The following is a 12,752-nucleotide window of genomic DNA, read 5'->3' on the forward strand; positions in this document are numbered from 1 at the left end:
TTGAGTAGCCGGATTGTGGCATGCCGCAGGCACCATAAAAAGGGTAAAAACTGTATGTTTTACATAGAAATGGTTAGATTTGATGGTTATGAATGACATTTGTCATCCACTTGCTACCTGCATCAGTAGTCATCCTGCTATGCCGATATGGTGCGTCAGATGCATGGATGGATGGATTTGTTGGAGGAACGACAAGATGTCCGAGTAAACCTGCATAGGCATTTCAATCAATTCAAGCTGTGGTTTTCAGTGAAAAAAAACTGTTTGGGGGTTTTGTCTGTGAGTATAATGTGGGTAAAGGCAAGCTGTGACATTGTGGTTCTCCTCGACGTACAGGCAGGTTTGATGGGTTGTAGTCTTCGGCTAGAGCGAGCTTCTGCCCATCTCCACGACTACATCACTTGTGGACAAGTTGGGATAACACTGCATGTATGTGACGGGATGCAAGAAGGACATCATTAACACCTTCCTAGGTAATTAGTCCACTCTGTGTGTGCATGGATAGAGAATTGTGCTCGACCAAACAAATGCCAAATTAAGACAGTAAAACCCAGGTTACCTGACTTTGTTGTGAAAATATGAAAAGTGATGCTGGCTTTAGGAAGGTGAAAGCACTGTAATTGGAAGAGTTTTGCATTTTTCTAGCAAATTGTATGTCAGACTTATGGTACCTGTCTGAAGTAAATATGTTGTCAACCCAGTGTAATGTGATGTGTCAATTGATGAAATTATAGTCTCAGTGTTGTTCATTTCAAGATATTGCTGTAGGGTAAACAGTGAAACCTGTCACATTGGTTATGTTGTACATATATGGTTTGTGGCTGAACATGTATTGTTAAATGGTGATACCTAGCTGTAACAAGTATTGTGCACCTTATCTTTGTGTTATCATCTCCCATTGTCCTAAGTTAATGTCCAGCTCTGAAATGAAAATGTTGTTTTTTTATGGACAAGGTCGCCCACTTAAGTACATGTCATAACAATTTACCCTGTCACAAAATACGTGTTATGTTTTATTGGTGGATATTCAAAGAAAGGAAGTAAGACTGTTTGTTTGTTTTGTTTCTTTGTTTGTTTAACGCCACTCTTAGCAATATTTCTGCTATGTGATGATGGTTTGTAAATAATCAAGACTGGACCAGGCAATCCAGTGATTGACATCATGAATATTGATCTACACAGTTGGAATACGATGACATGCATGAACAACTGAGTCTGACAACCTGATCCAGTCACCACTTGCAACAAGCAGCAGTTGCTGAAGATCAATTCTATCCAGGATCTTCACAGGTGGAAGTGACTGCGCTTACTGTTTTTAATCATTTAAGTCCTTTGCTTTTTAAGCCTTCATGACTGAAAGAAGAACCATTGAACTCAGAATACAGCACAAAAATGGTCGAATAGTGAACTGTATTTGCACATTTCTCAAAACAACTTGCATGCTCCACCAAAGGAAGTGTTTGGGTTAAAACTTTTTTTTAAATCTTTTTAATTTTCTTTTTTTATTCTTCTGTCCCTGAAGCTGAGCTGATGATAAATACAAACAGAAATATCATACAGTAGTACTGGTATGTACAGTGTGATCTTTTCTTTTTGAATTGAGTTTTTGAATGTTTACTATTCAGAAATGAATGCCACCCGTGTCAATGTCTTCTTGCAGATCCTTCTGAAACAGTTTCTTTGTGCGTTGTCTTGGTTACTGATGGTTCAAACTCAGATATGCAACAATGACAAGCAATGAACATATCAACCGTGCTGCTGTGAATGCAGGATGTCGAGGAGACGTGCACTTCGTTCACAAGCGTCTCTGTGTTCAGTTCCCTCGTTAAGCACCTGCTTTGCACTTTTTCACCTCAGGAACTCAAGAGTTAATCTTATTTAACGTTGTAGCATGCATGCCAGCGCACTTGCAGTATTTGCTTTCTACTTGAACGGGTTATTAACGAGGTAGACGGCAACATTGAACTTGTTTTTCCAGTTTATCACATTTGTGAATCAATTATACGAAAAGATTTGATCCCAACGTATGGATTGAAATAGACTTTTGTTGCTAGGAGTCCGTCATTGTGTGGACGGAGCATGCCAACGTCTTCTTTGAGGTTTATTATGTTGAATATCTCTGCTTGCATGATTCAGACATTGTGAATTTAAAGTGGTTGACAAGTTGAACATATTTTGAATTTTTTAGTGTATTTGAAAATACTGCTATTTTAATGACAGATTTGCATCATTTTCATATTTTTGGGGTACAATTAGGTCCAGGTAAGTAGCAGGTAAATATTACTGAGTATATGATAACACTGGACATGGTAAGGGTGTGGTGTGCAGGTATTCAAGATTTATGCACTGACAAATAACTTTATCATTGTCATTGAGATATATGACAAGCTCACCTGGGAGTGTAGAGGAATTTGAAGTTTCTGCTGAGCATGATAGAGCAATAACACTGTCATACACCACTTTTACATTTCTCAGCTCCTCGTCATGATCCTATCATCCTAAGTAGTCCTTACTTTTCACCTGTCTGTTTTCTTGGTAGAAACAAATGAAGTAAGTAGCAAGTGGCCTGTCGCTACCCAGTTTGGGCAGGGTTTCCCAGTGTAAACATTCCACGGCTAATATTCCTCATGATTGACAAGCTGGGTGGAGCTAAGCCAGAATATACCAGCACTTGCCTCACTTGGAGTACCCATGTTCATGTTTTATGTGTGACTACAAATATTCGACCACATGTATGTTAAGATTGTGTAGATCAGCAAGAAACACATGAGACAGGATACACGGTGTGGTGTGAGCTAGTTAGGATATACTACCAAACAGGGATTTAATCTAGTCAGCACGGACGGCGTAAGGAGAGCCTACTCAAGGAGAATAGAAAGCATTTAGGGAATTCTTATGTGAGTATACTGTTGGATACAGGTGGTCGTGTTATCAGGGTGAGTGGACTCTTCAACAATGAGGCTGATATGAACTGTCTTTGTGGCCTTTGTGGTTATATGTGTGCAGTATCTTTGAAGGATTTTGGATCATGTCGCTCAACTTGCTTGAGTGACAATACTCAATCTGGTATTTTCATGCACCTTTTAAGGACTGATTAAAATCTAGTGAGCATAGCTATAAGAATGTATCAGTGCATGTATGTCAAGACGATCCCACTCTCTGCAGACAGGCCTGCCACATGGTGTCAGCTGTGGCGATATTAGAATTACCCTAAATCCATGAATAGACACTGGGTTTGACAGACTTATGAAATGAATAAATGCATGTCTTGATTAGACACGGGGTCAAAGTCTGTAAGCATAGATATTCCTTTAGGTTCTCAATAAAGCCATATTGAAACAAAAGACGTTATTGTACAAAAAGCAAACTACTCTCATTTTATTCCAATTACATGTACCATCTTCATGGTAATTACCATTATAACTGTTACCATAATTAAGAAATAGGCACTTCTGCCTAAGACACTGGGTCTAAGATGCCTCTGATGTATATGGACACTCACAGGCATCTTGTCAAGGATTTAAAGTAAAACAGCGACGATTTTTTAATAGTTAAAACAAGGATACTCATGCCTTCAGGTTTCTGGAATAACACTTTTATTTTGAAAGTTCTATTTATGGTACTAAATACTGTTAAAATCTATTTTATATTGAAACGACTTAAAAAATATCTTTTTTTAATGTATCAGTTCTCATAGTTCTGTCTGCCCCCCCCCCCCCCCACACACACACTAACATACACACACACTACTCAAGAGAAGTTGTGGAAGCCTCTGGGCTGAGTGGGTTAGATTGCTTTGTGCTGGCAATTAGGTACCTCACTCTGGCAGTGTGGGTTTGAATCCCCGACGGGGGACAAAAATACTAGAATCTGTATATTTCTAAGAAAGTGTTATCCAAAATATAACATTTGTTATACAAGAGAAGTTATGACATATAACAGAATTAGCTGTTCTTTAACTTCTTTTGAGTAGTATACTTTTTAATGTCATCTCCTGAATCATGTTATTTCTACTGTTTCTAAAATGAAGGAAATGGAAAGTGGAGAGTTATTGAATCATAGGATATCACGCCCTGTGCAGTTGAAATCGGTGAATAGAACTGACTCGCACTGATCACATTTCAGGAAAAACAGATTACACTAGGAATAACCAGCAATTATAACCCAATATGGCATATGAACACATACAGCAATTACACCTAATTTGAAGAATCTATTTTTAATGTACAAAATATTGTGAATTTTCACAGGATGAGTAAGCTACTGTACAGAGAGTGTGGCAAGTGTCTGTTGGTGACAGTGCCCTCCAGTGACACTGACGTAGGAGATGTAGGTCCCATGCAGACCACTAGTCACTGGGTCGGGGGAAGAGGGGGAGGGGGGACACTAGCCTTGTTCCAAGGCTGACCTGAAAGAAAAGTCAACGGATGTGTAGTAATTCTATCCTCCTAACAGGCAAGTCTATAGAAAAGTACTAAGGACTCTAGTCTCGTATAGGGACAACTTGTTCTTATTATTTACATAATCTAGAAATTATGATTTAAACTAATAATTATTGCCTTAGAGACTTGTGCAAGTCTAGGGAAACAGGTCTAGCAACTTGGTTTGGCAGGCTAGTCACGTGTGGAGTATACCTTGATGAGCACACTCAGCTTTGTGTTATCTACACTAGTGTTAATTGTGTATTACTGCATTTAACTAGCAGTGTCCCCAGTTGTGAATAATGGCCAGGTTTAACCATGTCCGGTAATGTGAGAGGTGATAATGGCTAGGTCATCGAGGGTCAGAAGATAACTACATGCCGACCAATATTTCATAAAGTACTGATAATGAATGGAAATTAATCTCTGCAGCTTTCCTACACCATGAAGTCAAGTTAATCACAGCCGTTGTGCTTTTTGTGAGTGATTGCTATCTTAATGTTGTACATATCGTGGCAGTAACTTGTCGCGGTGACTTTAATTGGTCTGTTTTTGTGATAAGAGGGACGCAATGAACAGTGGTTGTGTTGTACTGGTTCGGTGGCCTGTAGAGATGAGGCTGTCAGGAGGAATGCTTGTTTCCACTTACATTACATTCAATTCAGATAGATTAATTCTAATGGGAATGTCGTTTGTTGTAAGTGTGACAGCTTGCAATGTGTGTGTCCCGTGCATCCTGGTACACACTTCCTGTCTCAAGGAAGCTTTCTCAGCATTGGGCATCCAGAATGCTGTTTCATTTGCCCAACTAGGATTTAAATGTCCCTAAGAACTATGCACTGAAGGGTTAACCCTAAGGACTTATAACATGGGAGCAGGCAGCACATGTTGGTAGGTATTACTCATGAGAGGTTGGATCTAGTGTTCTTCCATTTGGCCATACTTCTATTTTTTATGGTTTACATAGTATTACTGACATAATTGGTAGATTAGATGGTAGATTACAATAGAAGGCCAGACAAAAAAAAGAACTTAGAATAACCCAAAATTCTTTTTATGCTGTTGGTCTTTTATATTTTGTTTTTCTATTCCATTCTAAACAGTTTTTAAATTCTTATTTCTGACATCTCTTATTCATTTAGATTTTGAAATTTCTTCGCTCATTTCGACAAAGCATATATATATTCACATGAATCTGTTTGGTAATCGGGGGAGAATGGTATGGCTCAAGTGAATCATGCATCAAGAGGAGCCATCATGCCCCTATAGTGTGGACTATTTACTGCACACATATCATGGCTGATAGTGTGTCACGATGACCTCCGCCATGCGGCGTAAAACCATATTCACTCACTTAGATAATGTTTCTTGTTTTTATCATTCTGTACCAATAAATGAACTCACACTATGATACTTTCCTATTATCTATCGCAACTGCGTATGTCAATCGCGGGATTGTCTGGTTTATTATGTCATGATTATTCACAGACAGCCGTCATATAGCTGGAATATTGCTGAGTGTGGCGTTTAACAACAAACAAACTCCTATCTTAATCATTATACTTTATAGTCCTTCTTGTGACTTGACTGGCATGTCATCATACCCTAATGGTATATATACAGTGATCGCTCGCTATTGCGCTCTTCGATAAAGCGCTACTTCGGTTATTACGCGCGGTAACGCATGGCTCCCAAAATTTATGTACACTTTTAATACTGAGAGTTTTACACAGACATGATTGTATTGTTGTTCGTTGTTTATTTGCACATAACGCTTCTCATTGCATAATCAACGGTTTATCGCTGAATGGAGTTATAATAATCTGTTTGAAAATATCCGCGGCAAGTCCCGGAAATACGATTGTTCAACTAGTTAACTTTTCACACTATACATCCTTTGATCTTAGAAGCGCATGCATGCAATAAAAGAGAACCACAAGTGAAGTTTATATTCTTAATTAGTGGGCAATCCAATTTAAGGCTAAACTGTCACACACATGTAGTTGCTGTCACAACACGGCGGTCATTCATTTCGTAATCGCGCTTTCGTAACATCGCGTGGTTTTTCCCCGTAGATATAACAAGCGATTTCATTGGATTAAAATTTGTTTCTAATGACGCTTTCTTGCCGAAATCTGCTACAAGTTTCGTGATTGGTCAATTTTGAGCACGTGACCTCAGGCAGCCAATCAAGCTTTGATACAAAGCTCGTGTTTGATAAATTTCAGAAGTTAGCGAAAGATTTTTTGTTAAATCGTGTTATTCTGAACGTTTTAAGCAGGAAATCACGATATATATTAAAAATATGGAACTTCGCGATTGGATCGTGTTAGGTTACGAGCTGTGACAAAGATTTTTCATGCATATATTTTTGCATTAAACGTTGTGTCCGAGCAGAGAATTCAAGGCGACGAAAGCCGAGATGTCATTTGACTTACATTACACGCGATCGCACGAAACGATGGAAATAATAACTTAGATGTAAGTTTGATTACTTTTAGATATATTTTTGTTGATTTTATTTATCACTTTGTATAATATATTTAAAGATTTGCTTAAAATAGTCTTTATTTTGCTCTTTGACATGTTCGATGCGGACCCGTTGTCGAAATGTGTGTCCGAGAATTTTATTTTCAATAACATCGCGGGAAATAGTGCATAATTTTTTAATTTATTGATAAAAAATGATAAATTAGAATGGAATACGTATTTCAGACATTGTAAAATATGACAGATTTAATAAATGAATGATATTACAGGTAGATCTAGGTCAATAAAAATATATACTATTTTGACGTGACGTGAGATAAACACATAGGCCTATTGATGATTTGAGATTTGCCGAGCGCGCTCCCCCGCCTCGGCCTCGGTTAAACGGCTCATCGTCTATAACGCCCACCAATTATTTGGACCCCATTGGTAGCGCAATAGCGAGCGATCACTGTATAGTAGGTCAGGTAGCCTAATAGTATGTATAGTGGTTCAGGTGCCCTAATGGTATGTATAGTGGGTCAGGTGCCCTAATGGTATGTATAGTGGGTCAGGTGGACTAATGGTATGTATAGTGGGTCAGGTAGCCTAATGGTATGTATAGTGGGTCAGGTGCCCTAATGGTATGTATAGTGGGTCAGGTGCCCTAATGGTATGTATAGTGGGTCAGGTGGACTAATGGTATGTATAGTTGGTCAGGTGCCCTAATGGTATGTATAGTGGGTCAGGTGCCCTAATGGTATGTATAGTGGGTCAGGTGGACTAATGGTATGTATAGTGGGTCAGGTGGACTAATGGTATGTATAGTGGGTCAGGTGCCCTAATGGTATGTATAGTGGGTCAGGTGCCCTAATGGTATGTATAGTGGGTCAGGTGGACTAATGGTATGTATAGTGGGTCAGGTGGACTAATGGTATGTATAGTGGGTCAGGTGGACTAATGGTATGTATAGTGGGTCAGGTGGATTAATGGTATGTATAGTGGGTCAGGTAGCCTAATGGTATGTATAGTGGGTCAGGTGCCCTAATGGTATGTATAGTGGGTCAGGTGCCCTAATGGTATGTATAGTGGGTCAGGTGCCCTAATGGTATGTATAGTGGGTCAGGTAGCCTAATGGTATGTATAGTGGGTCAGGTGCCCTAATGGTATGTATAGTGGGTCAGGTGCCCTAATGGTATGTATAGTAGGTCAGGCGGACTAATGGTATATATAGTGGGTCAGTACATTTGACCAGAGATTTGCCCCTGAACCACTGGGAAGTGATCTCGAAATGCCTGGCACATCTGACGGAGGAGTCCTGCCCCTGAAATGATCTCCAGGACATGGCTGGGAACAGTGACCCCAGGACATGCTTGAGGTGACCTGGCATGAAATGGCCAGTATCTGTGACCCCCAGGACATATGGTCAGGGTGTTGTGACTCTATCTACAGAAGTATGCCTGATACATGGGGGATGAATGTCTGGCCTGAGATAACACACTCCAGGCCAGATAAACCTTCACCTCTGGGGCTGTGTGGACAGTGGTGGTGTCTGTCATTACCTACCCAATTACCACCATGGTATTGTGTGGGGAGGCCCTCCATGTGCACTGTTGACAGGCCACTAGCAACTCTGATTGTCTCCTCTGCTTGGCCTTGGACTGGCCTTTGACAGTCGGTAGGTGTTGATAGGACTTCAGGGCATTACTTAAATCTCTTCAGGAGGATTAGGAAAGTGGTTTCTCTAATTTCTGGACTCACTTTCCAAAATGATGAAGACAAATGATTAGTAATATGCGTTATATGCACCCTTAATTACGGGCAATCAAATTCTGTAAAAATATATCTGTCGTGTATAATACGCACTGACTTTTCTTTTGTATCCTTTCAGGCTGTCAGCAGAAACCATAAAATTTACGATCTTTCGACTCTTTCACCAAAATTATATTCTAATAAGAGCCCACTATTTCTAATTTTGAGAGCGCCCTGGGCTCTTATTCGTCGAATACGGTACATTTTATTCTGTTTGCCATAAGTTCAATTCTATAAAATTTACTGTACATAGTTTGTTAGTCTGTCTTACAGACCCTGATACAAATATATATCAAATAAAGCCCATGCAAGTCTATAATGTTTGGCAAGTCTAGATCACTGGGCTCCTTTCTATTATATTTTTATTAAGATAACTGAACAACTGTTTTTTCTGTACAATATGTTCATTTCAGAGACTAGATGTTAGTCTCATAGTTTGTAATTTAAAATATAAATAATGTCTTGAACAAAAACTTATTGCTAATCAAGAGAAACACTGTCAGGTAATAAATACATAACCCAAGTTCCAGTGAGCAACAATAGTGGTACAAGTTCAAGACCATACTAAGTTGCACTGAGTGTTAGAAACAGGTGCTTAAGATGTAATTGTTCTGAGAAAGTGTGAACCTGACACAAGAACATGATCCCATTGATGACATCATGTCACGAAAAAGACAAGACAGGCACCACCCTCTCCCTCACCAACTCTCCCCATCCCATCTTCCCCTCCCTCTTCCCCTCCCCTCCTTCCTTCCCCTTTCTATTCTGCCAACAGGACACCTCCCCTCCAGTCCCCTCCACCTAGTGCCCCCCACCCCCCCAGCCTCCCCCAGGCATGTTTTCTTTGGGTCAGCCCAGTGACTGGAGACCTGATGTGTAGGCCTTGATTCACACCATTTGCCTGCGTGGCTACAAGTGGTGGGTTTGAATGTGTGCTCTGTCCCGCCAAGTGACTAACTGGACTCCTTCATACCTAGGCAAGCAGCTCCACTTCCTACACACTTCAGTCACTGGATGTTTTTTGGATACCCACTGTTTGCTTGGATAACATAGAGGCTGTTTTCACTGGCAGGTGGGTCGTGTGTCAAGGCTGACAGTTTCATACCTGGTAGAGAATGTCGCACTTATAGCTACACATAGACAGGCTCACTTGTTGCACTAGCAGGCACTGGTCAAGGTGAGAACAGTAGAACAAGCCACTACTCCTTTCTACACTTGCTTAGTACTGAACCACGTAGAGTATTGCAACCCTTTTTTCTTGTCATAAAACCTTCCCAACCATTTGTGTTCTGACTATGAGTCACACGCTACACAGTCTAGGACTTCATAAGCAGTGAAACCTTTTTTCATGATTCAGCTTGAAATTTAAAAATTGTTAAATAAACAGACATGTAAATTTGTAGCTGTTACTTTCAGATACTGTTTAAGCAAATTTAATTATAAAAGTTATTACTATTTCACTGTTATTAAAGTAATAAAATATAAGTGATGGCAATATGTTTAGAATGAAATGTCCATGATATCATCTTCATTGCAGTCCCTGTTAGCTATTTCTCGATAGTCCTGTCGGTTAATTTGAAAGAAAGACGCATGAATGTCTGAGCAGACTGTATAGAAGTAAAAGGGATATGCCGTCTTTCACTTTCCCTTTGTTGACAGACTTCAACAGCGCATTGACAGTGAATGTATTGGTGACTGTCTGTACATGCTGGTTGATGGTCCTGCTGACATGTTTATACGTACAGGTCGACAGTTGGACCAATAGCCATGCACAGTCTCCAAGCTCAGTATGTGTGCCCATCTACCTGAGGTAAAGTAAGGGGTAGAATTGATCCTCTGCAACCTGTGTTGGTAATAAGAGGCGACTTTGTGGTTCAAAATTAATTTGTTCGTTTTTTAACGCCACACTGAGCAATATTCCAGATATATGACGGCAGTCTGTTAATAATTGTGTATGGACCTGCCAATCCAGTGATTGACATCATGAACATTGATTAGAAACTGGGATATGATGACATGCATCAACCAGCAGGTTTTGGGTGACCATGGATAGATCGAACGAAAGAACATCATGGAAAACCAACTTTGATCTTTGACCTGGTCAATTTTATAGCAAAAACAACATTGATTGTAGATTCACTGTGCCATGCTTTAATAGTGGGCATGGGCACTCATCTTTGCAATCAACTGTTATTATGCGGACTCTTATACCATGTATACTTGGCTGTATATACAGATTGGTAGAAAAACAGTGAAGTACTGCCGTGACATTGACTGCATGTGGGTGACACTTGAACGCAGTGTCGACTGTAACCGTATGACGGTATCCAGTAGCCAGCATTGCTCCAGCCTATAAACTAAATTGTTGACATAGGCCGAACATTCCACTGATGGTTGACGGGGAGACAGTTATGAGCTGTCTGTGTGCATGTTTCCATGCTCCATTGCCTGCTGATTGTGTAGGTGCACTCTGGCAGCAGGCTGGAAGACATGGGGACAATAGTGGGTCTGGGTACTGATCTGCTTAGCGTAAAATGACTAGTTTATGTAAAACTTGGATTATGATTTGGTTCATAGTTCTTGATTTAGCTGAAAGAATATTTCATTTTCTGAAGCTTCATTGGGACTGTCACATGTCAATGGCTTTTTGTTCTTTTATTGCTATCAAAATGTCATTTGTAGAGATATGGGAGTGTGCAGCTGGGTTGGATTGGGACATTCCCTTATCTGATACTGTGTGGTTGTTTGGAAGGAATGCTATTACCTCATTTATGGTACAGTTTCAAGAACATTTGCTAGAAGACAAAAACAACATTTTGTCATGTAAATTGTGTGGCTTCTTCTGTCAGAAGAGCCCTCCATTGCTTGGATGGATACAAGGTGTTGCTGTTTTGTGCACTGTTAACATGTATAGTAATGCCCTGTGACCACTCACTGTCAGAGCAACTGATCTAAACTTGGAGAAAAGGGGAATTATTATCCCCGCCACGAAGTGGAAGGGGGATTTAGGAATGGGTGCTATCCATCCGGCATACCCTCAGTTCGTCAAAAGCCATTAGAGATATCTTAACCAAAATTGGCACATAGGTAGGCCTTTTTCCTTTTGATACTTTGAGTTTCTATGGCAACAACTTTGACTTGACTGAAAAATGGACACAAAATGGACATGTCATATTGACATATGCTTTGAACACATGGAATACATCAATGACAAACTGAATACAAGGCAAGATGTCTCCCAAATATAGCATTTGTTATATTCCATGCTTATTTGTTTTGCAGCATCTGTAACAGTATTCCTAGGCAATTATGTGCTGCCCATACTGGTAGTCGGTGGTGACCATTGAAGATGCTGTCTAGTTTGAACATCTTTGAATAGAATAAGTAGATTCCTTGGTGTATCATAGGTAGATCAGCTCTCAGCTTTTAAACCTAACTCATTTTTTCTGATCCAAGCGGGGTCTTGGGTGGTAATTGTTTGAGACCTTCATCACTCCAGGCTTTCCTCCCACATAAAGCTGACACACCGTGAAATAACTGGAATACTGAGCGTTAAACCCGACTAACTCACTCTGATCCCACTCAGTTACTTGCTTTAATGGCTGCTCTGGTGTATACAATTGTTATGATATGGATGTGACAAAACCCTATCCACTCAGTGTTTTCTTGCATGTCAGTGATGCTAATAAAGATACTATCCTGGTGTTGGTTCAGATCAGTATCGGTTGATACACGACCAGTAGGAAGCATTACCCCTCTGAATTGCCTCATCTCAGTGGTTGCTGCTCCTGTCACTGCTGGGTCATTCAGGTCTATATTTATTCTAATCAAGATGTTTACCAATGACACTTCGTCACTAATGATGGATGCTCCAGAGTGTGTGTCAATTGTCATGTTGGTTTGTTGAGACAAACCCTGGAATACATCAATGACAAACTGGATACTAGGCAAGATGTCTCGCCTTATGTCTTCACTGGAATGTAGGTTTTTTGTCAGTAACATGCAGCCATAATTACCTTCAACAGTTCAAAGGTTAGTGTTTCATAATAC

At 40.0% G+C, this 12,752-nt stretch overlaps 1 protein-coding gene across 6 annotated transcripts in view; it reads left to right on the top strand.

Annotated features, from left to right (window-relative positions):
- LOC124123518 (spectrin beta chain, non-erythrocytic 5-like) overlaps positions 1–12,752 on the top strand; it is a 151,931-nt gene that overhangs the window by 17,143 nt on the left and 122,036 nt on the right. The window contains exon 1 of one of the 6 annotated variants that reach the window (XM_046486691.2): positions 9,753–9,774. The exons of the other annotated variants lie outside the window; for them this stretch is intronic. The gene's annotated coding sequence lies outside the window, so the exon portion shown is untranslated. Of the gene's footprint in view, positions 1–9,752; positions 9,775–12,752 lie in introns of those variants that run through there. 6 annotated transcript variants of the gene reach the window in all.

Source organism: Haliotis rufescens, unplaced genomic scaffold, assembly GCF_023055435.1.
Source record: "Haliotis rufescens isolate VD_foot unplaced genomic scaffold, xgHalRufe1.0.p SCAF_3, whole genome shotgun sequence".
Lineage (NCBI taxonomy): Eukaryota > Metazoa > Mollusca > Gastropoda > Lepetellida > Haliotidae > Haliotis > Haliotis rufescens.